Below are 27960 nucleotides of genomic sequence, written 5' to 3'. Positions count from 1 at the left end.
ATACCAGGATGGGGATGAGGTGGCCATGCATACCAGTATATGGTTGAGGAGGCCATGCCTACCAGTCTAGGGATAAGGGGAAAATGCAAACAAGGATAAGGATGAGGGGGACATGCTTACCAGAATAATGATGAGGAGGCCATACATACCAGGATAGGGATGAGGAGGCCGTGCATACCAGGATAGGGATGAGGATGCAATTCATACCATGATAGCGATGAGGAGGCCATGCATAGCAACATAGGTATGAGGGGGCCATGCATACAGGAGATTGACGAAGAGGCCATACATACCAGGATAGGGATGGGCGCCATGCATACCAGTATAGGGAGAAAGCTGGGTCTCCCTCAGAGGTCATGGGTCTTCCAGCAGGACAATGACCCAAAACACACTTCAAAAGGCACTAGAAAATGGTTTAAGAGAAAGCACTGGAGACTTCTAAGGTGGCCAGCAATGAGTCCAGACCAGAATCCCATTGAACACCTGTGGAGAGATCTAAAAATGTCAGTTTGGAGAAGGCACCCTTCAAATATCAGGGACCTGGAGCAGTTTGCCAAAGAAGAATGGTCTAAAAGTCCAGCAGAGCATTGTAAGAAACTCATTGATGGTTACCGGAAGCGGTTGGTCGCAGTTATTTTGGCTAAAGGTTGTGCAACCAAGTATTAGGCTGAGGGTGCCAATACTTTTGTCTGGCCCATTTTTGGAGTTTTGTGTGAAATGATCAATGTTTTGCTTTTTGCTTCATTCTCTTTTGTGTTTTTTTCATTTAAGACAAATTAGATGAAGATAATAATACCAAAGAATTTGTGATTGCAATCATTTTCAGGAAGAAACTGAGTATTATCTGACAGAATTGCAGTGGTGTCAATTAGGGTTGAGCGAAACAGATCGGACAAATTCAAAAATCATCGACTTTCGGCAAAGTCGGGTTTCATGAAACCCGACCCGATCCTAGTGTGGGATCGGCCATGAGGTCGGCAATCTTCGTGCCAAAGTCGCGTTTCTTATGACGCGTTCAGCGCCATTTCTCAGCCAATGAAGGAGGACGCAGAGTGTGGGCAGCGTGATGACATAGGTCTAGGTCCCCACCATCTTAGAGAAGGGCATGACAGTGATTGGCTTGCTTTCTGCGGCGTTACAGGGGCTATGAAGGGGCGTGCACGCCGACCGCCATCTTACTTCTGCCGATCTGAGCATAGGGAGAGGTTGCTGCAGCTTCATCAAAAGCAGGGATATACTTAGGGAGGGAAGATTAACCCCCAAACCGCTTGTGCTGTAGCAATTTCCACTGTCTAACACTACCTTTTCTTTGCTGGGTCAGTGGAGGCTAGATTTCTGTGCATCAGCTCTGTAGCTTATAAGGCTCCCTGATAGCTGCATTGCTGTTTGTACGCCGCTGTGCAAACCAACTGCTTTTTTAAAAGCAAAAATCCTGTTGCTTCTTTCTGCACAGTTCTATTTTTTATTTGTCCACACTTTTGTGTACAGCAGTCCTTTTTTATTGCTGGCTGCCATACTTGTCCTGAGATCATTGTAGGGAGATTGAAATTGTAGTACAGTCCTTTTTTTTTATATATATATATATATATATCTTCCAGCCACGTTCTGCCACTTACATTTTGTAGTGTAATACACAGGGCCTGTTTTTTGCTCCAGTCTCCCCCCCCCCCAAAAAAAGGGAGATTTTAATTGCCAACAAGTTTATATACGTCAGTTCTGTTTGTCGTATATCTGCCAGCCACGTTCTGCCATTTACATTGTGTAGTGTAATACACAGGGCCTGTTTTTTGCTCCAGTCTCCCCCCCAAAAAAGGGAGATTTAAATTGCCAACAAGTTCATATATGTCAGTTTTGTTTGTCGTATATCTGCTAGCCACGTTCTGCCACTTACATTGTATAGTGTAATACACAGGGCCTGTTTTTTTGCTCCAGTCTCCCCCACAAAAAAAGGGAGATTTAAATTGCCAACAAGTTTATATACGTCAGTTCTGTTTGTCGTATATCTGCCAGCCACGTTCTACCACTTACATTGTATAGTGTAATACACAGGGCCTGTTTTTTGCTCCAGTCTCCCCCCCAAAAAAGGAAGATTTAAATTGCCAACAAGTTTATTTACACCTTCTACCTTGTTTTACAGTACCATATAACGGTTGTTAGTTTGGTTACATTTTCCCAAAAATTAGGAAGTCTGATGGAAGAGGCCATGGGCGGTCATTGCCAGCTGGTAATGATGGTGATGGTGGTGGTGGTGGAGCATCTGGTGATAGTGGGAAAAGCAAAATAGCACCTAAGGCTCAAGTTGTCGAGCCAGCGACATCGTCTGGCTACACAAAGCTTCGAAGGCTCCCTCATCTGGGAGTTGGAAAACCGCTTTTAAAGCCGGAGCAGCAGGAAAAAGTTTTGGCTTTCCTTGCTGACTCAGCCTCTAGCTCTTTCGCCTCCTCTTCCGAAAGTTCCAAATTTAAAAGCAGCGAGTCGTCAGTGGATGCTCCCGGTCAGGAACAAGTCGCTTCCTTGTGTCCTTCACCCAAAGCAAAAGTGAAGGATGCAGCAGGCGACACTACAGTTTTCTCCATGGAGCTCTTTACACATACCATGCCAGGGTTAGAAAGGGACATAGTTAACAGCCCATTACAAGATGAATCGGACGTGGAGTGCACAGATGCTCAGCCACATCTAGATTATTATGCTGTTCCATTGACTCAGATCACTACATTGCCTTTGCAGTGTACTGAGCCAGAATGTGACCCTGATGAGACTATGGTGCCCCATCCCGAACGCTATAGCACCTTATACGGTGACACAGAGGAAGGTGCACATGACATTGAAGAGGAGGTGATAGATGACCCAGTTGTTGACCCAGATTGGCAGCCACTGGGGGAACCGGGTGCCGCTGGCAGTAGCTCTGAAGCGGAGGAGGATGATCCGCAGCAGGCATCTACATCACAACAGCTTTCATCTGGCAGGCCCGTATCTGTCCAAAAATGTTTGACAAAACCAAAAACACTTTTAGGACAGCGTGGCCATCCGGTTAAAGTAGCACAGCGTGCAATGCCTGAAAAGGTATTTGATAGTAGGAAGAGTGCAGTGTGGGAGTTTTTTAACCAAGATCCGAATGATCAGTGCAAAGTTATCTGTAAGAAATGCTCAAAGACCCTTAGCAGAGGGAAGAATGTCCAAAATTTAAATACAACGTGCATGCGTAGACATTTAACCAGCATGCACTTGCAAGCCTGGACTAACTACCAAACGTCCCGTACCTTTGGTGCACCCGCTCAGAATGAAGGTAGTCAGCAACACTACATTGCTTTCCTCACTGTAAGCCCACCAGTTAGGACACCACCAGCAGCAAATGTGGAGGTATCGTCGCAAGGCCAAAGCAGTCAGGGAATCACAAGGTTATTGGTAGGAACACTGTATGTAGGCCAACACTGAGAATACCATCACCAACCCTCTCTCTATCCGCCATGTCCACCACCGCCACCACCGCTAGTTCCACCATATGCAGCTCTCCAGTTCAGCTCACCCTACAAGAGACTCTCATTAGGAAAAGGAAGTACTTATCCTCTCATCCGCGTACACAGGGTTTGAACGCCCACATTGCTAGACTAATCTCGTTAGAGATGATGCCCTACCGGTTGGTTGAAAGCGAAGCTTTCAAAGCCCTGATGGCCTATGCAGTACCATGCTATGACCTACCTAGTCAACACTTCTTTGCGAGAAAAGCCATCCCAGCCCTCCACCAGCATGTCAAAGAACAACAGACTCACCGCGGAAGTACTGGCCGAGTACTTGCATCAAGAAATTCAGTCATGGCTGGGCAGTGTACATCTTGAGGCAGGCAAGGTAGTCAGTGATAATGGAAGGAATTTTATGGCTGCCATAGCCCTTTCAGAACTGAAACACTTACCTTGTCTGGCTCACACCTTGATCCTGGTGGTGCAGTGCTTCCTGAAAAGTTATACGGGGTTACCAGCCCTGCTCCTGAAGGTGCAAAGACTTTGCTCGCACATCTGCCCGTCGCCAGTACACTCCAGCCGTATGCAGAACCATAAGCGATCGCTGAAGCTTCCCCAGCACCGCCTAATAATCGACATTGCAACAAGGTGAAACTCCACACTGCACATGCTTCAGAGGCTGTGCGAACAGAGGCATGCTGTAATGTATTTTTGGGAGGATACACATACACGGACAGGCAGTTGGATGGCAGTCATGGAGTTGTCAGGTGTGCAGTGGTCGAAGCTACAAGACCTCTGTCAAGTCCTTCAGTGTTTTGAGGAATGCACAAGGCTGGTAAGTGCAGATGATGCCATCATAAGCATGAGGATCCCACGAATGTGTCTGCTGATGCAAAGTTTGACGCACATTAAGGAGCAGGCATCTGCAGCCGAGGATGAAGGAAGCCTTGATGACAGTCAGCCATTGTCTGCTCAGGGAACTCTCCTGAATGAGGTGGCGGACGAAGAGGAGGAGGAGGAGGAGGAGGATGATGGGGATGAATATTTATGGGAGGAGGATGCTTCTCAGGGGGTAATAGAAACTGGTGGCATTGCAAGGTCAGGTTCAGGGTTTTTGCAGGAGACAAGTGATGTTAATTTGCAAGAAAATGCTCCTCAACCCATCACAAGCAGTGAATTGACACCTGGAACATTGGCCCACATGGCTGATTATGCCTTGCATATCCTAAAAAGGGACCCCCGCATTATAAAAATGATGACCGATGACGATTACTGGTTGGCCTGCCTCCTGGATCCACGATATAAAGGGAAATTACAAAATATCATGCCACATGAGAACCTTGAGCAAATATTGGCTACCAAATAAGCAACTCTTGTAGACTGTTTGGTTCAGGCATTCCCAGCACACAGCGGCGGTGATGGTTCTCACACGAGCTGTAGGGGGCAACATGGCAGAGGTGTTAGAGGTGTACAAATCAGAAGTGACGATGGACAGAGGGGTTTTATGACCAGGTTGTGGAGTGATTTCGCAATGACCGCAGACATGACATGTACTGCTGCATCGATTCAAAGTGACAGGAGACAGCATTTGTCCAGTATGGTTACAAACTATTTTTCCTCCCTTATCGATATTCTCCCTCACACGTCATTCCCCTTTGATTACTGGGGATCTAAAATAGACACCTGGCCTGAATTGGCAGAATATGCATTACAGGAGCTCGCTTGCCCAGCTGCTAATGTGCTATCAGAAAGATTCTTCAGTGCTGCTGGTTCAATACTGACCGAAAAAAGGACTCGTCTGACTACCCAAAATGTTGATGATCTAACCTTCATTAAAATGAACCAATCATGGATTTCAAATTATTTGACCCCACCTTCCCCTGCTGACACGTAGCTTGCCTGAAAAATGTCTTGCTTTGGCCTCCTGTTACTGACTGCTCCAATTCCTCCATTTGCAGCTGCTGAATGTCCACCATAGGCCATTTTGTTGCCTCCGTAAATGGGCTGACTCCCCCCACAGGGCCGTGTTCACCACCTAGCGCAAGCACCCGTGCGAGTGCCTTTTGCCTGGACAGGTGGGTGTGCCCAGTGCACACTCTTGGGCGACGGCACTGGCACAGGGTCCCTCATAGTACAATAAAGTGTCTCTGAAGGTGGTGGTGCACAACCAATGTCAGACACACCGTCGTAATATAAGGGGCCCTGTGCCAGTACCATCGCCCACGAGAGAGTGTTCCCCCCAGCTCGAACAGTGCTCTACCACTTGCAAAACTTACCTCTCCCGGCTCCACCACTGTGTAGTCTGTGCTGTTAAATCCTTCAATGGCACTGCCAATACAAATTTGTTGAAATGATAGATGATAGTAAAAATATACAGGGGCCCTGGCCTCCATGTAGACCAGGTAATACTTTGTGCTAACTACCACTGTCTGCTACTCAGCAGAGGAGCCCACCCCTGTACGTAGCTATGCCACCTGTTTATTTATGAAATTTTTTTTGGCAGAAATTTACCTCACTTTATTATTTTGGCCTACTAACTGTGTCAGCAACTCCTTACAGTTGTCCTCCACTGAACAAAGCTATTCCGCCTGTGTACTCCTGTAACCAGTTTTGAACTGCATTGAGCCTACTTTTTCATTTTAGGCCTACTAAGTCTGTCTGCGCCACTCATTACAATCGTCCTCCGCTGAACAACGCTATGCGGCCTGTGTACCCCTGTAACCAATTTTAAACTGCATTGAGCCTACTTTTTTATTTTAGGCCTACTAAGTCTGTCTGCGCCACTCATTACAATCGTCCTCCGCTGAACAACGCTATGCGGCCTGTGTACCCCTGTAACCTATTTTAAACTGCATTGAGTCTACTTTTTTATTTTAGGCCTGCTAAGTCTGCCTGCGCCACTCATTACAATCGTCCTCCGCTGAACAACGCTATGCGGCCTGTGTACCTCTGTAACCAATTTTAAACTGCATTGAGCTTACTTTTTTATTTTAGGCCTACTAAGTCTGTCTGCGCCACTCATTACAGTCGTCCTCCGCTGAACAACGCTATGCCGCCTGTGTACCACTGTAACCAATTTTAAACTGCATTGAGCCTACTTTTTTATTTTAGGCCTACTAAGTCTGTTTGTGCCATTCATTACAATTATCCTCTGCTTAACAACGCTATGCCGCCTGTGTACCCCTGTAACCAATTTTAAACTGCATTGAGCGTACTTTTTTATTTTAGGCCTACTAAGTCTGTCTGCACCACTCATTACAATCGTCCTCCACTGAAGAAACCTATGCCACTAGTTTACTCCGTTTCCATTTTTGAACTGCTTGGAGCCAACTTTTTTAATGTGGGCCTGCAAACTGTGTCTGCGCCAATTATTTCAGCTGTCCTCCTCTGCACAAAGCTATGCCGCCTGTTTACTCCTGTTACCAATTTTGGACTGCATTTAGCCTACTTACTTTTTGGGGCCTACTAACTCTGTCATCCTCCCAATACAGTTGTCCTCCACTGCACAAAGCTATGTCGCCTGTTTACTCCTGTTTCGAATATTAAACTGCATTTGGCCTACTTGTTTGGTTGGGCCTACTAATGGTGTCTTCCACTGCTTGTTGTTCTCCTCCACTGAACAAAGCTGAGCTTCAATTTTCAGCCTATATCAAATATTAAACTGAATTTGGCCTACTTATTAGGTTGGGCCTACTAACAGTGTCTGCCGCTGCTAATTGTTCTCCTCCACTGAACAAAGCTGAGCCTCAATTTTCATCCTGTTTCGGATATTAAACTGAATTTGGCCTACTTGTTTGGTTGGGCCTACTAACAGTGTCTGCCGCTCCCTGCTTTTCTCCTCAACTGAACAAAGCTGAGCCTCAATTTTCAGCCTATATCAAATATTAAACTGCATTTGGCCTACTGTTGTGAATTCCGCTCTTGGGCTCCCTCCGGTGGTTGTTAGTGGCACTTTTGCGAGTTCTGCTCTTGGGCTCCCTCCGGTGGTTTTAAGTGGTACTGCAGCTCCTTGGATTTAGTAGTCAGCTGCTGCTTCCACTGATTGTCTTTCTGGCTCGGCTATTTAGCCTGGTTCTATCCTTCAGCCTGTGCCAGTTGTCAATGGTTCCTGGTTGGATTCACATCTCTGTTTGGATTTCCCTGATATTCTGACCAGTTCAGCAAAGATAAGTCCTTGCTTTGTTCTTTTGCAGTCCACTTGTTGTGGACTTAATCTTTCTGCACTTTCTATGTTTTTTCTAGTCCAGCTTGTCAGTATGGATTTATTCAGTTAAGCTGGTAGCTCTGGGAAGCAGATTTACCCTCCACACCTTTAGTCAGGTGTGGAGATTTTTGTAAACTCTGTGGTGGATTTTTCTAGTTTTTAATACTGACCGCACAGTATTCTTTAAAGTTCTATTTACCTAGCTAGACTGGCCTCCTTTGCTACATCCTGGTTTCATTCTGCGTATGTCATTTCCCCCTCCACTCACAGTCAATATTTGTGGGGGGCTGTCCTATCCTTTGGGGATTTTCTCTGAGGCAAGATAGCTTTCCTGTTTCTATCTTTAGGGGTAGTTAGTCCTCCGGCTGTGACGAGGTGTCTAGGGAGTGACAGGAACATCCCACGGCTACTTCTAGTGTTGTGTTAAGCTCAGGAACTACGGTCAGTACAGGTACCACCTCCTCCAGAGCACGTCCCATGTTGCTCCTAAACCACCAGCACATAACAGTACAACTGGCCAGAAATGAATTAAATGCATCTCAAAAGAAGGAAAAGGAAGTTCTGAGCCATTTTTTTTCTGCAGTCTGTTTTGTCTTTTTTTTTCCTTTTAATCTCTGGGTGGTTCAGGATTTTGGCGCTGGCATGGATGTTCAGGGTTTGTTTTCTCGTGTGGATCAACTTGCTGCAAGAGTATAGAGTATCCAAGATTATGTTGTCCAGACTCTGGCTTTAGAGCCTAGAATTCCAACCCCTGATTTGTTTTTTGGGGACAGATCCAAGCTTTTGAACTTTAAAAATAACTGAAAATTGTTTTTTGCCTTGAAACCCCGTTCCTCTGGTGATTCCATTCAGCAGGTTAAAATTGTCATCTCTCTGCTGCGTGGTGACCCTCAGGACTGGGCATTCTCCCTTGAATCAGGGGATCCGGCATTGCTTAATGTAGACACATTTTTTCAAGCGCTCGGATTATTGTATGACGAACCTAATTCTGTGGATCATGCAGAAAAGACCTTGTTGGCCCTGTGTCAGGGTCAGGAAGTGGCAGAAGTATACTGCCAGAAATTTAGAAAATGGTCTGTGCTCACTAAATGGAATGAGGATGCTCTGGCAGCAATTTTCAGAAAGGGTCTTTCTGAAGCCCTTAAAGATGTTATGGTGGGGTTCCCCACACCTGCTGGTTTGAGCGAATCTATGTCTCTAGCCATTCAGATTGATCGGCGCCTGCGCGAGCGCAAAGTTGTGCACCATATGGCAGTATCCTCTGAGCAGAGTCCTGAGAGTATGCAATGTGATAGGATTTTGACTAGAGCAGAACGGCAGGGATTCAGACGCCAGAATAGGCTGTGTTTTTACTGTGGTGATTCTGCTCATGTTATTTCTGATTGCCCTAAGCGTATTAAGAGGGTCGCTAGGTCTGTTACCATCAGTACTGTACAGCCTAAATTTCTCTTATCTGTGACCTTGATTTGCTCATTATCGTCCTTTTCTGTCATGGCATTTGTGGATTCAGGCGCTGCCCTGAACTTGATGGACTTGGAATTCGCCAGGCGCGGTGGTTTTTCCTTGCAGCCTTTGCAGAGCCCTATTCCTTTGAGGGGCATTGATGCTACGCCGTTGGCCAAGGATAAACCTCAGTATTGGACTCAGCTGACCATGTGCATGGCTCCAGCACATCAGGAAGATTGTAGTTTTTTGGTGTTGCATAATTTGCATGATGTTGTTGTATTGGGTTTTCCATGGTTACAGGGACATAATCCTGTGCTGGATTGGAAATCTATGTCTGTGACTAATTGGGGTTGTCAAGGGGTACATAGTGACGTTCCTTTGATGTCAATTACCTCTTCCCCCTCTTCTGAAGTTCCTGAGTTTTTGTCGGATTTCCAGGATGTATTTGATGAGCCCAAGTCCAGTTCCCTTCCTCCACATAGGGACTGTGATTGTGCTATTAACTTGATTCCTGGCTGTAAGTTCCCTAAGGGCCGACTTTTCAATCTGTCTGTGCCAGAGCATGCCGCCATGCGGAGTTATGTTAAGGAGTCTTTAGAGAAGGGGCATATTCGGCCGTCTTCATCACCATTGGGAGCGGGATTCTTTTTTGTTGCCAAGAAGCATGGCTCCTTGAGACCCTGTATTGATTATCGCCTTCTTAATAAGATCACGGTCAAATTCCAATACCCTTTACCTTTGCTCTCTGATTTGTTTGCTCGGATCAAGGGGGCTAGTTGGTTTACTAAGATTGACCTTCGAGGGGCATATAATCTTGTTCGTATTAAACAGGGTGATGAATGGAAAACTGCATTTAATACGCCCGAAGGCCATTTTGAATACCTTGTGATGCCTTTCGGGCTCTCTAATGCTCCTTCTGTATTTCAGTCCTTCATGCATGATATTTTCCGCAATTATCTTGATAAATTCATGATTGTGTATTTGGATGATATTTTGATTTTTTCCAATGATTGGGAGTCTCATGTGAAGCAGGTCAGGATGGTATTCCAGATCCTTCGTGATAATGCTTTATTTGTGAAGGGGTCTAAGTGCCTATTTGGAGTTCAGAAGGTCTCTTTTTTGGGTTTTATTTTTTCTCCCTCGTCTATAGAAATGGATCCTGTTAAGGTCCAAGCCATTCATGACTGGATTCAACCCACATCTGTGAAGAGTCTTCAGAAATTTTTGGGCTTTGCTAATTTTTATCGCCGTTTCATTGCCAACTTTTCCAGTGTGGTTAAGCCCCTGACCAATTTGACGAAGAAAGGCGCTGATGTGACGAATTGGTCCTCCGCGGCTGTTGAGGCCTTTCAGGAGCTTAAACGCCGATTTACTTTTGCCCCTGTGTTGCGTCAGCCGGATGTTTCTCTTCCTTTTCAGGTTGAGGTTGACGCTTCTGAGATTGGGGCAGGGGCCGTTTTGTCTCAGAGGAGTTCTGATGGTTATTTGATGAAACCGTGTGCTTTTTTTTCCAGAAAGTTTTTGCCTGCGGAGCGCAATTATGATGTTGGCAATTGGGAGTTGTTGGCCATGAAGTGGGCATTTGAGGAGTGGCGACATTGGCTTGAGGGAGCCAAGCACCGCGTTGTGGTCTTGACCGATCATAAGAATCTGATTTACCTCGAGTCGGCCAATCGGCTGAACCCTAGACAGGCTCGATGGTCCCTGTTTTTCTCCCGTTTTGATTTTGTGGTCTCATATCTTCCGGGATCTAAGAATGTTAAGGCTGATGCCCTCTCTAGGAGTTTTTTGCCTGATTCTCCTGGAGTCCTTGAGCCGGTTGGCATTCTTAAGGAAGGGGTGATTCTTTCTGCCATCTCCCCTGATTTACGGCGGGTGCTTCAGGAATTTCAGGCTGATAAACCTGAACGCTGTCCTGTGGGGAAGCTGTTTGTTCCTGATAGATGGACAAGTAAAGTAATTTCTGAGGTTCATTGTTCGGTGTTGGCTGGTCATCCTGGGATTTTTGGTACCAGAGATTTGGTTGCTAGGTCCTTTTGGTGGCCTTCCTTGTCGCGGGATGTGCGTTCGTTTGTGCAGTCCTGTGGGACTTGTGCCCGGGCCAAGCCTTGCTGTTCCCGCGCTAGTGGGTTGCTTTTGCCTTTGCCGGTCCCTGAGAGGCCCTGGACGCATATTTCCATGGATTTTATTTCGGATCTTCCTGTTTCCCAGAAGATGTCTGTTATCTGGGTGGTTTGTGACCGGTTCTCTAAAATGGTCCATTTGGTACCTTTGCCTAAATTGCCTTCCTCCTCTGACTTGGTTCCATTGTTTTTTCAGCATGTGGTTCATTTGCATGGCATTCCGGAGAATATTGTGTCTGACAGAGGTTCCCAGTTTGTTTCTAGGTTTTGGCGGGCCTTTTGTGCTAGGATGGGCATTAATTTGTCTTTTTCTTCGGCATTTCATCCTCAGACAAATGGCCAAACTGAGCGAACTAATCAGACCTTGGAAACCTATTTGAGATGCTTTGTGTCTGCTGACCAGGATGATTGGGTGTCTTTCTTGCCGTTGGCCGAGTTTGCCCTTAATAATCGGGCTAGTTCGGCTACTTTGGTTTCGCCTTTCTTTTGTAATTTTGGTTTTCATCCTCGTTTTTCTTCGGGGCAGGTTGAGCTGTCTGATTGTCCTGGTGTGGATTCTGTAATGGACAGGTTACAGCAGATTTGGACTCATGTGGTAGACAATTTGACGTTGTCTCAGGAAAAGGCTCAACGTTTTGCTAACCGCCGTCGGTGTGTTGGGCCCCGGCTTCGGGTGGGGGATTTAGTCTGGTTATCTTCTCGTCATGTTCCTATGAAGGTTTCTTCCCCTAAGTTCAAGCCTTGGTTTATTGGTCCTTATAAGATTTCTGAGATTATCAATCCGGTATCTTTTCGTTTGGCCCTTCCAGCCTCTTTTGCCATCCATAATGTTTTACATAGATCTTTGTTGCGGAGACATGTGGTGCCCGTTGTTCCCTCTGTTGATCCTCCTGCCCCGGTGTTGGTTGATGGGGAGTTGGAATATGTGGTGGATAAAATTTTGGATTCTCGTTTTTCGAAGCGGAGGCTTCAGTATCTTGTCAAGTGGAAGGGTTATGGCCAGGAGGATAATTCTTGGGTTGTTGCCTCCGATGTCCATGCCGCCGATTTGGTTCGTGCTTTTCACTTGGCTAGTCCTTATCAGCCTGGGGGCTCTGGTGAGGGTTCGGTGACCCCTCCTCAAGGGGGGGTACTGTTGTGAATTCCGCTCTTGGGCTCCCTCCGGGGGTTGTAAGTGGCACTTTTGCGAGTTCTGCTCTTGGGCTCCCTCCGGTGGTTTTAAGTGGTACTGCTGCTTCTTGGATTTAGTAGTCAGCAGCTGCTTCCACTGATTGTCTTTCTGGCTCAGCTATTTAGCCTGGTTCTATCCTTCAGCCTGTGCCAGTTGTCAATGGTTCCTGGTTGGATTCACATCTCTGCTTGGATTTCCCAGTACGGTGTGGAGATTTTTGTAAACTCTGTGGTGGATTTTTCTAGTTTTTAATACTGACCGCACAGTATTATTTCCTGTTCTATTTATCTAGCTAGACTGGCCTCCTTTGCTACATCCTGATTTCATTCTGCGTATGTCATTTCCCTCTCCACTTACAGTCAATATTTGTGGGGGGCTGTCCTATCCTTTGGGGATTTTCTGTGAGACAAGATAGCTTTCCTGTTTCTATCTTTAGGGGTAGTTAGTCCTCCGGCTGTGACGAGGTGTCTAGGGAGTGACAGGAACATCCCACAGCTACTTCTAGTGTTGTGTTAAGCTCAGGAACTGCGGTCAGTACAGGTACCACCTCCTCCAGAGCACGTCCCATGTTGCTCCTAAACTACCAGCGCATAACAGCCTACTTGTTTGGTTGGGCCTACTAACGATGTCTGCCGCTGCTTGTTGTTCTCCACTGAACAAAGCTGAGATTCAATTTTCAGCCTATATCACATATTAAACTGCATTTGGCCTACTTGTTTGGTTCGGCCTACTAACGGTGTCTGCCGCTCCTTGCTTTTCTCCTCCACTGAACAAAGCTGAGCTTCAATTTTCAGCCTATATCAAATATTAAACTGCATTTGGCCTACTTGGTCTGTTGGGCCTACTAGCGGTGTCTGCCGCTGATTGTTGTTCTCCTCCACTGAACAAAGCTGAGCCTCAATTTTCATCCTGTTTCTGATATTAAACTGAATTTGGCCTAATTGTTTGGTTGGGCCTACTAACGGTGTCTGCCGCTCCTTGCTTTTCTCCTCCACTGAACAAAGCTGAGCCTCAATTTTCAGCCTATATCAAATATTAAACTGCAGGGAATATATATATAGTGAGTACACTGGAGCTCCACAAGGTGTTTGAGCGTGGAGGTGAGGGAAGCTGCTGGTGCCTAGACGGCTACTGTGCCAAGCCTGTCATATATGATATTCTATTATACAAAATATTAAACTGCATTTGGCCTACTTGTTTGGTTGGGCCTACTAAAGGTGTCTGCCGCTCCTTGCTTTTCTCCTCCAATGAACAAAGCTGAGCTTCAATTTTCAGCCTATATCAAAAATTAAACTGCATTTGGCCTACTTGTTTGGTTGGGCCTACTAACGGTGTCTGCCGCTGCTTGTTGTTCTCCTCCACTGAACAAAGCTGAGCTTCAATTTTCAGCCTATATCAAATATTAAACTGCATTTAGCCTACTTGTTTGATTGGGCCTACTAACGGTGTCTGCCGCTCCTTGCTTTTCTCCTCCACTGAACAAAGCTGAGCTTCAATTTTCAGCCTATATCAAATATTAAACTGCATTTGGCCTACTTGTTTGGTTGGGCCTACTAAAGTTGTCTGCCGCTGCTTGTTGTTCTCCTCCACTGAACAAAGCAGTGCCGCCTGTTTACTCCTGTTACCAATTTTGAACTGCATTTGGCCCACTTTATTACTTGGGTCTACTAACTGTCTCTGCCACTCATTACAGTTGTCCTCCACTGAACAAGGCAATGCTGCCTGTTTAGTCCTGTTACCACATTTGAACAGCATTTAGCCTACTTTATTATTTGGGCCTAATAACTGTGTTTCCTTCTCATCCTGCCCATTGCCCAGCCACTGCTAGATGAGTCTGCTGGTACATTGACCCAGACCACTACATTCCCCTTGCACTCTACACAGCCAGAATCTGACCCTGCTGAAAGTCAGGTTCCCCTTCCCGCATACTATACCACCTTACACGGGGAGAAAGAGGAAGGTGCAGATGAAAGTGCAGGTTCCTTCATCAGGTGTGGGGGCATATTCGTTGGCGATGTCACTGGCACAGGGCCCCTCATAGTGCGCAAAAGTGTCTCTGCCGTTGGGAGGCGCCCCCGCCGTCAAACACACCGCCATACTTTGAGGGGCCCTGTGCCAGTGTCAATGCCAATGAGTGGGCCTCCCTGTTTGCTCAGCATCACAGCACTTGCAAAGTTTAAATACTTACCTCTCCCTGTTCCACCGCCGTGACATATTCCGCGTTTCCTGGGCCAAAGAAAATCTTGAGCCAGCCCTACCCCCCCACAACTTTAGCTAAATGACCCCCAATTTTCAATGACTAACTATTATTATAAGGTAAATTAAGATTGACAAGCTTAAGTAACAAGAATTGATGTTTTGGCATTAAAATGGGCACTGTAGGTGTTTTCCTGTTCACCACTCACTGCCGACTTTGATTCCCTATTGACTTGCATTGAGTTTTGTGTTTCAGTCGGCCCCGACTTTTCGCAATAATCGGCCGATTTCACCCGACCCGACTTCTGACAAAGTTGGGTTTCGCGAAACCCGACTCGATCCTAAAAAAAGTAATAGTCGCTCAACTCTAGTGTCAATACTTTTGGCCAAAACTGTAGGCATATATTAGAAGTACATGTAAAGATAAGAAACTTTGCAATATCTCAACAGAGAAAATGTTTCTTCCCTCACACACACTGACAATTTTTTTTTTCCTGCACTGATAATTCACTTTCAAAAACTGTTCAAATATGTCTACAAATCGTCTTCAGCTTAAAATCAAATCACATCTTCTGCCTATAAAAGACTTAAGACAGGAAAGGAGAGAGAAGTTGAGCAGAGACAAGACTGGAGAGAATAAAAAAAAATACTGAAACTTTTAATTGATATTCAAAAATGGCTAAAAATGTAGACTAAAAGTTTTTTAATGGCCTGAAATAATGATATTTTTCATATAAACACACTTCTGAAAATGCATAAGAAATAACAAATATACAGTACTTTATGTGCTTTTACAGCTAGATTGCCTTACATGTTCAGTCTGTGCAGTATACCTTACTTTTTCCTTGATGAGAACCTCTCTACCCCTGTTTGCTCACAGTCGTTTTCTCACAAACTTTCAAACTCATATATATTACTGACCAATAACTTCTTGTAACTGAACTATTTCATTTTAGAACAGGTGCCTTTGGATTTTGGTGAAGTCAAAGCAAATCCTTTAATATAAGCTCCAAATCAAGAGAGATACTATACTATGAAATTGTGTTCTTGATACAAGACCTTAAAATCAACTTTCAAAAGGCAATGAAAAACCTTGTCAGATGTTACTGGCTTATAATAAGGTCTTTTAGGTGAAATGAATAATCTTATATATCAATTACCCAGACAAACTAACAAAATCATAATGTAAAAAGTTCCTTGTTGTACATTGTATTCAATAACTGTGATCTGTGCAATAAAAGTAAGGTCTATTTCCACCAAAGTAATTATATTTATGTTAATTAGATTGTATTTTTATTATAATCAGGAAATCATTTGCGTGTTTTTTTAGCCTATGTAGACTGCATAAATTAATATTTTGTGACCTTTCCAAAATAAATGTAACTAAAATATGTAACTTAACAAACAAATTATTCTAAAGCCAATTATTTTAATAAGATGTGATGTGTAAATTGGCATTTAATATTTAAGAAATAACCATGTAAAGCTGTTGGGCATTTGAAGAAAAAGTATTTCTAATTGCAACTTAACCAGGAATAAAAAAAGTTGTCAGGCTGGAAACTGATTAAGGTTAATATGAATTACGTCAATATGAATTAGCTTAACTTTAAAAGAATGAACAACACCTTTTTGCCAACATGATCAATTATTAGTTCTAAACTAATAAGCCAGGCTGCAAAGGTTTAATGTATTACTTTTTCAGATTTTCTTTTCTTAAAAAATACAAAAAATAAAAACATGCACACAAAAAACTTATTTTAAATGTAATAAAAGTTTAATTGCACTATTAAATTTACATACTGTATACCATTTAAATTATTAAACAATATTATAAAAATGGAACATTGAGAACATTTAAATATTTTTATGTTCATTAACCCTTTGGCAAAATCAACCATCCACACGCTATGGGTACAGCAGTTAAGTAGTTGGAAATTGAGATGAGACATCTTTGCTTTAGACATTACCCAACCAAGACATGGGTTGGATGTACGGTTTGAAGGACAGGGCAGAGTCAAGGGTTACTCTGAGGCAGTGGATTTGGGGGGAAAGCGTGATGTCATTAATTGCATTAGATAGGTCAGGTAATGAAGATCTATGAGATGGAGGAAAGATGATGAATTCATATTTGTCCCCATTAAGTTTGAGGAAGCAATAGGAGAAGAAGGAGGATATGGCTGATAGACACTCCGGGATTCTGGATAGGAGAGAGGTAACGCCTGGGCCAGAGAGGCAGATCTGAGTGTCATCACCATAAAGATGGTACTGGAATCCATGGGACTTTATGAGTTGTCCAAGGCTAAGTGTATAGATTGAGAAGAGTAGAGGTCCTAGAACAGAGCCTTACCGGTCTCCAACAGAGAGAGGGTGGGATGAGGAGGCAATGTGGGAGTGGGAGACGCTGAATGTGCAGTTGGAAAGGTATGAGGAGATCCAGGATAGGGCGAGGTCTTTGATGCCAAAGGAGGAGAGGATTTGTAGTAGGAGGCAGTGGTCAACTGTGTTGAAAGCAGAGGACAGGTCTAGAAGGAGAAGCATAGATTATTGTCCGTTAGCTTTGTCTGTAAGTAGGTCATTAGTAATTTTGGTCAGGGCTGTCTCAGTTGAGTGATGGGGCAGAAACTAGATTGAGATTGTCCAAGAGGAAGTTAGATGAGAGATGAGAGGAAAGTTCAGCGTGGACGTGCTGCTGCAGGAGTTTGGAATCGAATGGGAGTAGCAATATTGGGCGATAGCTGGACATAGCAGTTGGATCGAGGATTGGCTTTTTAAGGATAGGTGTGATTGTGGCATGTTTGAAAGCAGAAGGGAAGGTAATAGAATTTAGTGATAGGTTGAAGCGGTGGGTTAGAAATGGGATAAGAGTGGCGGTGATGTTGGGGAGGACGTGGGATGGAATGGAGTCGAGTGCATAGGTGGTGAGGTGCAATTTGGAATGGAGACAATTAAGCTCCCCTTCAGTGATGTTGGATAAGGAGGCTATGGGGTTTGGGCATTGGTCTGGTATTCAAAGGGGTAGTGATGTTTGAACAATACAAATTTGCCTTGTTTGGTCGATCTTATTTTTAAAGTGTTTGGCAAAGTCCTCAGCAGAGATGAGAAAGGTTGGAGGGAGAGTGGTGGGCGGATGTGGGAGTTAAAAGTTTTGAATAACTGCTTGGGGTTGTAGGATAGGGAAGATGCAAGGATTTTGAAGTAGGCCTGTTTAGCAGAGGTGAGAGCAGATTTGAAAGCAAGTGTTGCCTATTTGAATGCAGTGAAGTCATCTTGCAAATGTGTTTTCTTCAATCGCCGCTCTGCAACCCTGCACACTTGCCATAGCTTTTAGTGGTGTTTTTTGTTGTGAATTCCGTTCTCGGGCTCCCTCCTGTGGTCATGAGTGGTACTGTGTGAGTTTGTTCTTGGGCTCCCTCTGGTGGCCTTTTAGCTATATGGCAGGTCTTGGCTGGGCTCAGCTGTTTCATCTCCTGCTAGGCTGGGCCTATTTAACTCACGTGGACCTTTACTTGTCGCCTGCTGTCGGTGTATTCAGTCCTGATCCTGTGCTCTCCTGAATATTCCTTGTGACCAGTCTCCTGCTATGAGAAGCTAAGTTTGCTTGTTCAGTTTCTCATTATTTCCTTGAAAACGTTTCTCATTATATTATGAGTTCAGCCCAGCTTGCTTTTATGTGATTTTTTGATTGCTGGTTAGTTCTGGGGTGCAGAGTGCGCCCCTCACATCGTGAGTCGGTGTGGGGGTTCTTGTATTCTCTGCGTGGTTTACTTTTGATAGTTTTTGTACTGATTGCACAGACACCTATCTATTTTCTCCTATCTATTATTAGCGGGCCTCATTTGCTAAACCTGTTTCATCTCTACGTTTGTGTTTTCCCCTTAACTCACCGTTATTATTTGTGGGGGGCTATCTAAAACTTTGGGGATATTTCTCTGAGGCAAGTGAGGTCTTTGCTTTCTCTCTAGGGGTAGTCAGTTTCTCAGGCTGTGACGAGGCGTCTAGGTTTTCAGGTAACGCTCCACAGCTGCCTTTAGTGTGTTTGGATAGTATCAGGATTGCGGTCAGTATAGCTTCCACATCCCCAGAACTTGTCCTATATATTCAGGGTATATGTGTCAGGCCAGTTTGAGATCCTACCACCAGGATCATAACAGTACAGCAGGCCATAAAGTGTTAATGCAGCAGAAGAGGGAGAAGAGAAATCTTAAGGTCATTTTTTTTTCCTCTGCACTGTGTTTAGCCTCTCTCCTCCCCTTAATCTCTGGGTGGTTCTGTTTGCAGCTACTAATATGGACATTCAGAGTCTGTCTTCTAGTGTGGATCATCTCACTGCAAGGGTACAGGGCATTCAGGATTATGTAGTCCGCAGTCCTATGTCAGAGCCTAAAATACCTATTCCTGAGCTGTTCTCCGGAGATAGATCTAGGTTTTTGAACTTTAAGAATAATTGTAAGTTATTCCTTTCTCTGAGACCTCGCTCATCTGGTGACTCTGCTCAGCAAGTTAAAATTGTTATTTCTTTGTTGCGGGGTGACCCTCAAGATTGGGCATTCTCTCTGGCGCCAGGAGATCCGGCACTGCTAAATGTTGATGTGTTTTTTCTGGCGCTTGGAGTGCTTTATGAGGAACCAAATCTGGTAGACCAAGCAGAGAAGGTTTTGCTGGCTCTCTCTCAGGGTCGGGATGAAGCAGAGGTTTATTGTCAGAAGTTTAGGAAGTGGTCAGTGCTCACTCAGTGGAATGAGTGCGCCCTGGTGGCGATTTTCAGAAAGGGTCTTTCTGAAGCCCTTAAGGATGTTATGGTGGGGTTCCCCACGCCGGCGGGTCTGAATGAGTCAATGTCTTTGGCCATTTAGATTGATCGGCGTTTGCGGGAGCGCAAACCTGTGCACCCTTTGGCGGTATTTTCTGAGCAGAAACCTGAGCCAATGCAATGTGACAGGATTCTGACCAGAGTTGAACGGCAAAACCACAGCCGTCAGAATGGGTTGTGCTTTTACTGTGGTGATTCTGCTCATGTTATCTCAGCATGCTCTAAGCGCACAAAAAGGGTTGCCAAGTTTGTCACCATTGGTACTGTACAACCTAAATTCATTTTGTCTGTTACTTTGATTTGCTCTCTGTCATCCTACCCAGTTATGGCTTTTGTGGATTCAGGTGCTGCCCTGAATTTGATGGATTTGTCATTTGCCAGGCGCTGTGGTTTTATCTTGGAGCCTTTACAATTCCCTATTCCGCTAAAGGGAATTGATGCTACACCATTGGCCAAGAATAAACCTCAGTACTGGACTCAATTGACCATGTGCATGGCTCCTGTACATCAGGAGGTAATTCGCTTTCTGGTGCTACATAATTTGCATGATGTTGTCGTGTTGGGTCTGCCATGGCTGCAGGCTCATAATCCAGTCCTGGATTGGAAAGCAATGTCTGTGTTAAGTTGGGGTTGCCAGGGGATTCATGGCGATGCTCCTTTGGTGTCAATTGCTTCTTCTACTCCTTCTGAAGTCCCTGAATTTTTGTCGGACTACCAAGATGTTTTTGATGAGCCCAAATCCAGTGCCCTACCTCCTCATAGGGATTGTAATTGTGCCATAAATCTGATTCCAGGTAGTAAGTTCCCTAAGGGACGACTTTTTAATTTGTCTGTACCAGAACATACCGCTATGCGGAGTTATATAAAGGAGTCCTTGGAGAAGGGACATATTCGCCCATCCTCGTCCCCTTTGGGTGCGGGGTTCTTTTTTGTGGCCAAGAAGGATGGTTCTCTGAGACCCTGTATAGATTATCGCCTTCTAAATAACATCACGGTCAAATTTCAGTATCCCTTGCCACTGTTGTCCGATCTGTTTGCCCGGATAAGGGGGGCCAGTTGGTTCACCAAGATAGATCTTCGTGGAGCGTATAATCTTGTGCGCATAAAGCAGGGCGATGAATGGAAAACAGCATTTAATACGCCTGAAGGCCATTTTGAGTACTTGGTGATGCCTTTTGGGCTTTCTAATGCCCCCTCTGTGTTTCAGTCCTTCATGCACGACATCTTCCGAGAGTACCTGGATAGATTTATGATTGTGTACCTGGATGATATTTTGGTCTTTTCTGATGATTGGGAGTCTCATGTGAAGCAGGTCAGGATGGTATTTCAGGTCCTGCGTGCCAATGCCTTGTTTGTGAAGGGCTCTAAATGTCTCTTCGGAGTCTAGAAGGTTTCCTTTTTGGGCTTTATTTTTTCTCCTTCTACTATCAAGATGGATCCAGTCAAGGTCCAGGCTATTCATGACTGGACTCAGCCTACATCTGTGAAGAGTCTTCAGAAGTTCTTGGGTTTTGCTAATTTTTACCGTCGCTTCATCACTAATTTTTCTAGTGTGGTGAAGCCTTTTGATGGATTTGACCAAGAAGGGTTCTGATGTGACGAATTGGTCTCCTGCGGCCGTGGAGGCCTTTCAGGAGTTGAAACGTCGGTTTTCTTCGGCTCCTGTCTTGCGCCAGCCCGATGTCTCTCTTCCCTTTCAGGTCGAGGTTGATGCTTCTGAGATTGGAGCAGGGGCTGTTTTGTCGCAGAGAAGCTCTGATGGCGCTGTGATGAGACCATGTGCTTTCTTTTCAAGAAAGTTTTCGCCTGCCAAGCGGAATTATGATGTTGGTAATCGAGAGTTGTTGGCAATGAAGTGGGCATTTGAGGAGTGGCGACATTGGCTTGAGGGAGCCAAGCATCGTGTGGTGGTCTTAAAGGATCACAAGAATTTGACTTATCTCGAGTCTGCCAAACGGTTGAATCCGAGACAGGCTCGATGGTCGCTGTTTTTCTCTCGTTTCAATTTCGTGGTTTCATATCTTCCGGGTTCGAAAAACGTGAAGGCTGATGCCCTTTCTAGGAGTTTTGTACCTGACTCCCCGGAAGTTTCTGAACCGACTGGTGTTCTCAAAGAGGGGGTGATTTTGTCTGCCATCTCTCCTGATCTGCGACGGGTGTTGCAGGAGTTTCAGGCCAATAGACCTGACCGTTGTCCACCGGAGAGACTGTTTGTCCCAGACAGATGGACCAGTAGAGTTATTTCCGAGGTTCATTCTTCGGTGTTGGCGGGTCATCCTGGGATTTTTGGTACCAGGGATTTGGTGGCGAGATCCTTTTGGTGGCCTTCCTTGTCGCGGGATGTGCGTTCCTTTGTGCAGTCCTGTGGGATTTGTGCTCGGGCCAAGCCTTCGTGTTCTCATGCCAGTGGATTGCTTTTGCCTTTGCCTGTCCCGAAGAGGCCTTGGACGCATATTTCCATGGATTTTATTTTGGATCTTCCTGTCTCTCAGAAGATGTCTGTCATCTGGGTGGTTTGTGATCGTTTTTCCAAAATGGTCCATTTGGTACCCTTGCCTAAGTTGCCTTCCTCCTCCGATTTGGTGCCACTGTTTTTTCAGAATGTGGTTCGTTTACATGGTATTCCGGAGAACATTGTGTCCGACAGAGGATCCCAGTTTGTGTCCAGATTTTGGCGATCCTTTTGTGCTAAGATGGGCATTGAATTGTCTTTTTCGTCAGCCTTCCATCCTCAGACAAATGGTCAAACTGAACGAACTAATCAGACCTTGGAAACTTATTTGAGATGTTTTGTTTCTGCTGACCAGGATGATTGGGTGACCTTTTTGCCATTGGCTGAGTTCGCCATCAATAATCGGGCTAGTTCTGCTACTTTGGTTTCACCTTTCTTTTGCAATTCTGGTTTTCATCCTCGTTTCTCCTCGGGTCGGGTTGAGTCTTCTGACTGTCCTGGGGTGGATTCTGTGGTGGATAGGTTGCAGCAGATTTGGAACCATGTGGTGGACAATTTGACTTTGTCCCAAGAGAAGGCTCAGCGCTTTGCTAACCGCCGTCGCTGTGTGGGTCCCCGACTTCGTGTGGGGGATTTGGTATGGTTGTCTTCTCGTTATGTCCCGATGAAGGTTTCCTCTCCTAAGTTCAAGCCTTGTTTCATCGGGCCTTATAAGATTTTGGAAATCCTCAACCCTGTGTCTTTTCGTTTGGACCTCCCAACATCGTTTGCCATTCATAATGTGTTCCATAGGTCATTGTTGCGGAGATATGTGGTGCCTGTAGTCCCTTCTGTTGATCCTCCTGCTCCAGTCTTGGTTGAGGGGGAGTTGGAATATGTGGTGGAGAAGATCTTGGATTCTCGTATTTCGAGACGGAGGCTTCAGTACTTAGTGAAATGGAAGGGTTATGATCAGGAGGATAATTCCTGGGTTGTCGCCTCCGATGTCCATGCGGCCGATTTGGTTCGTGCCTTTCATTTGGCTCGTCCTGATCGGCCTGGGAGCTCTGGTGAGGGTTCGGTGACCCCTCCTCAAGGGTGGGGTACTGTTGTGAATTCCGTTCTCGGGCTCCCTCCTGTGGTCATGATTGGTACTGTGTGAGTTTGTTCTTGGGCTCCCTCTGGTGGCCTTTTAGCTATATGGCAGGTCTTGGCTGGGCTCAGCTGTTTTATCTCCTGCTAGGCTGGGCCTATTTAACTCACGTGGACCTTTACTTGTCGCCTGCTGTCGGTGTATTCAGTCCTGATCCTGTGCTCTCCTGAATATTCCTTGTGACCAGTCTCCTGCTATGAGAAGCTAAGTTTGCTTGTTCAGTTTCTCATTATTTCCTTGAAAACGTTTCTCATTATATTATGAGTTCAGCCCAGCTTGCTTTTATGTGATTTTTTGCTTGCTGGTTAGTTCTGGGGTGCAGAGTGCGCCCCTCACATCGTGAGTCGGTGTGGGGGTTCTTGTATTCTCTGCGTGGTTTACTTTTGATCGTTTTTGTACTGACCGCACAGACACCTATCTATTTTCTCCTATCTAGTATTAGCGGGCCTCATTTGCTAAACCTGTTTCATCTCTACGTTTGTGTTTTCCCCTTAACTCACCGTTATTATTTGTGGGGGGCTATCTAAAACTTTGGGGATATTTCTCTGAGGCAAGTGAGGTCTTTGCTTTCTCTCTAGGGGTAGTCAGTTTCTCAGGCTGTGACGAGGCGTCTAGGTTTTCAGGTAACGCTCCACAGCTGCCTTTAGTGTGTTTGGATAGGATCAGGATTGCGGTCAGTATAGCTTCCACATCCCCAGAACTTGTCCTATATATTCAGGGTATATGTGTCAGGTCAGTTTGAGATCCTACCACCAGGATTATAACAGTTTTTGTGCCAGTGTTGTCTATTGATACGTCATACTCTGCCATGAACGAGAGGGGCAACCGTGTCAATAGCTGATGGGAGAGTGGCATTGTAGAAAGCAGTGGAACTGTCTGTGTCTTGGAGTGAGTATATGGATGCCAGTGGTACGATAGAGTCAGATAGTGTGTGGGTGTTTAGGTGTGCGAGGTTTCTGCGAGGGTGCAAATGTTTCTGGACATGGGTGACCAGTGAGGACAGGGATGAGAAAGTGAGCAGATGGTGGTCGAATAGGGGGAGAGGGGAGGTGGTGAATATATGTCCATCTGTGTGGGTGGCTGGACCACTGAGTAAGTTAAAAGGATGAAGTAAGGGACAGGAGTTTGGAGGCTGTTGACTGAAGGGTATCAGTGGAGAAGTTTAAGTCATCCATGATGATAGTGGGAATGTCAGTGGAAAGAAAGTGAAAAAGCCAAGTAGAAATTGGTCAATAAAGGCAGTGGCCGGGCCCGGAGGTTGGTATATGATGGCCACTTGGAGGTTGAAGGGAGAGTAGATGCCGACAGAGTGGATTTCAAAAGAGGGGAGGATAAGTTAGGGTAGAGGTGGGATAGGGTTAAAGGTGCAGTTAGAAGAAAGGAGAAGACCTGTTGTGAACTCTGTTTTCGGGCTCCCTCTTGTGGTCACAGGTGGTATTGCGTGAGTTTTATTTTTGGGCTTCCCCTGGTGGCTTTGTTTGTTATCTTGCGGGTCTGTGGCGATCAGCTGCCTCGTTATTCTCTAGGGAGGTTCCTATTTAGCTCTGCTTCACCTCCACTTGTTGCCGGCTGTCGATGTATTCAGTGCTATTCTGATTACTCCTGACTATCTTGGTTTTCTGTCTCTTCATGAGAAGCTAAGTTCTGTTTGATTATTTTTTTGCTCATCTGTCTGCAATATGATTTCTGTTTATGATGAGTTTAGTCCAGCTTGCTAATATGTGATTTCTTGCTGCTGGTAAGCTCTGGGGTACGGAGTTGCTTCCCCCGCACCGTTAGTTGGTGCGGGGGCTCGAGCAATCTCTGCGTGGATATTTTGAATAGGGTTTTTCATTGACCGCACAGTTCTCTTCCTATTTTCTGCTATCTAGTGTTAGTGGGCCTCATTTGCTAAATCTATTTCATCTCTGCGTATGTGCTTTCCCCTTAACTCACCGTTAATATTTGTGGGGGGCTTTTCTATATCTTTGGGGGTCATTTCTCTGAGGCAAGTGAGGACTTACTTTCTCTCTAGGAATAGTCAGTTTCTCAGGCCGTGACGAGACGTCTAGGATTTTCAGGTAACGTTCCACGGCTACTTATAGTTGTTTGCGGTTAGGATCAGGTTGCGGTCAATTCAGTTACCACTTCCCCAGAGCTAGTCATTGGTTCAGTTTCTTAGCTAGTCAGTTGCGATCTTTGCCACTAGGATCATAACAAAGACCCACTCCTCCACCATGTCTGATGCTGGAGCGAGGGTTGTGGGTGAAATGGAGGCTGCCATAACACAGCTCAGCAGGGGAGGCGGGGTCAGAGGGTGTTAGCCATGTTTCTGTGAGGCTGAGGAAGGCAAGCTTGTGAGAGAGGAAAAGGTCATGAATCACATGAAGCTTATTACAGATTGAGTGGGCATTCCAGAGTGCTCCACAGAGAGGGAGCAGGGGGGTGGGAGTCAGGGGCACGGGTTTTACGTTGGAAAGAATGCAGTAGTTCATATTAGATAGGGATTGGTAGGGGAGTGGTAGGAGAGTGTAGTAATGGGAGGCATGAGCTGTGTGGGTCCAGGGGTGGGAGATACAGTATGTCACCAGCAGTTAGGAGAAGCAGAGAAAGGGAGAGCAGGTGGGAAAAAGAGAGTGGGTGACTTGTTTTATGTTTTATTAGGACAGATTTGAGGTTAAGGAGCAGGTCAGCAGAGGAGGTCAGGTGGGGAGGAAAGAGGGAAGGGGAGATGATTATTTGGTTAGAGGGTGCTGGGGTTTGGGGATAGCGAAGGAGAGTGAGGATTAGTGGAGCAAACACTGTAAGGGCATATGTAAAAATGGTGAAGGAGTAAGATGGGTTAATAGAAAAGCTAGATCCAAGCAATAAGAAGTGCTTGCTCAGCAGAAATACCCAAAAGAGACAAATACATAGAGTGGGGTCCTGACGCCTGCCATGACTAACTGCTGTTGAAATAACTGAAGCGTCTCGATACTTTAACTGCCGTGATACTTTTGCTGCCGGGAGATGCTTGCCTGACCCCACACGCATGTACCCCTTAGAATGCTACTAAATTTATAGGACTAAGTAGAGGATCAGGTGAAAGGGATTGTGGGAGCTTATTTGGAATAAATTAGCAATTGGCCAACACACCAGGGGAGGTTAGATGATCAAATACATTGGGCCTGGCTACATCCATGTGCTGAAACACCTTGCACCAGATAACATCTCCTGTGACCCCAGCATGGATACATTGCAGTGAGAACAATGCAACAAATGGATTTAGCAAACATTCAGTAGGCACTGTTACATACCATTAAAGGGAATGTTGCAGAATGATAAGCAGCAGATGACAGCAAGCAGATATTGTACCATTAAAGGGAATGTTGCAGGATGATAAGCAGCAGATGACAGCAAGCAGATATTGTACCATTAAAGGGAATGTTGCAGGATGATAAGCAGCAGATGACAGCAAGCAGATATTGTACCATTAAAGGGAATGTTGCAGGATGATAAGCAGCAGATGACAGCAAGCAGTATGTTACCTCTTCCAGGCTATGAAGAGAATGTTGCCTGCATGATAACTCTGCCTCCAGAGATAATTTGAAATAAAAGGGGAGTTGCCATTGAGACAAGTAACTAACACAGAACAGGAGAAATTAAATTTGTCTTCTTGCAAACACATTTTTACTTCTCTCTTAGCTCTGCTGTATTGTAACAATATTGCAATCCTAATACATAATCCTATAACTACCACCAAACTAATGTAAATAAAGCAAAAGACAAAAAAATTACAAAATATCTAAAAACTTTTACTATTAACCACCGTGCTAAAAAGAAGCTGAAATGTCGCTGTACTTACTTATTATACAGCTGTTTCTGTGTTGTGTGGGGATCCTTGTGCATAAAGGGGTACACCCGGTTATATTGGGTTACTGCAAGGTGAAATAAACAAATAAACAGAATAACGATATATTACTTGGACCCTGCAAATTTATTTATCAGGGGTGTTGGTTGAATGCACTTACTCTTTCTGAGAGGCTGTACAGACTGCACCTGAGGTGTTCCTATGTGGGTATAAATGTTTCTTTTTTCACAGTGTGGTAAAACAATACTAGAAGGTAAAATGAGCAAAAAAAACCCCCCAAAAACCTGATGTATTATTTAGAATGTCCAAATAGATTAACAAGGATTTAACAGGGGTGTTAAATAGATCCACTTACTCCTTTTATACACCTGTATAGGATGCACCTGAAGTGTTCCTGTGTGAGCTTTGGTGTTTTTTTCCTTTTCACCAGTGTGGTAAACTGATACAAATAAATAGATAAATAAGGTAAGGGTAGAACGATATAACAAGCGGCACTCTAGGTCAATGAGAGCCACGATAATTACACTGGTGTTAATGAACATCAACGGGCACTCACCATATCCTGCGTAGAAGGATACCTGCGATAAGGATGGTAAGGTGATGCGCAGGATGCGGTGCCGATTGTACCGCTCCCTCTGCTTGATGGATTATGATGCAGTCAGTGCCTGAGGCTGGGATTCCTGGACGGTAATGTCCCAGTGAGTGGCAGGAAGGCACCAGCACCTCGCGTGCTCTGGCCGGAAGCAAACGCTGAGGACGCGGCGCCGAAATGGGGGCGGAGCTAGTGTGACGTCACAAAAAGCAAGGAAGGGTGCGCGAGAGAGACAAGCTGCCAACGCGTTTCGAGGGGTGGCTCCCCTCTTCGTCAGGGCTATGTCTCAGTTGTGGATACCCATCCTTAAATAGCCTCTAGGCACTTTACTGATTGATCACACACAGGAACCTTTAATTGTTAATTAGCCGTTTGTGAATGGGGCTGAGACTGCCAGGTAGTAATTGTTTTATAGCTGACTGCCTTATGAGATTAATTAGAGTGCAGACAAAAGTGCAGCCCAATATGTGTTACCAATCACTCGGGCTGGTGTGTGCACCAAACAAGCTAACTGCAATTAATAATATAATTATCATGGTAATGCCTC

This window comes from Ranitomeya variabilis, chromosome 1, assembly GCF_051348905.1.
Source record: "Ranitomeya variabilis isolate aRanVar5 chromosome 1, aRanVar5.hap1, whole genome shotgun sequence".
NCBI lineage: Eukaryota > Metazoa > Chordata > Amphibia > Anura > Dendrobatidae > Ranitomeya > Ranitomeya variabilis.
Note: the sequence above shows the minus strand (reverse complement) of the source record.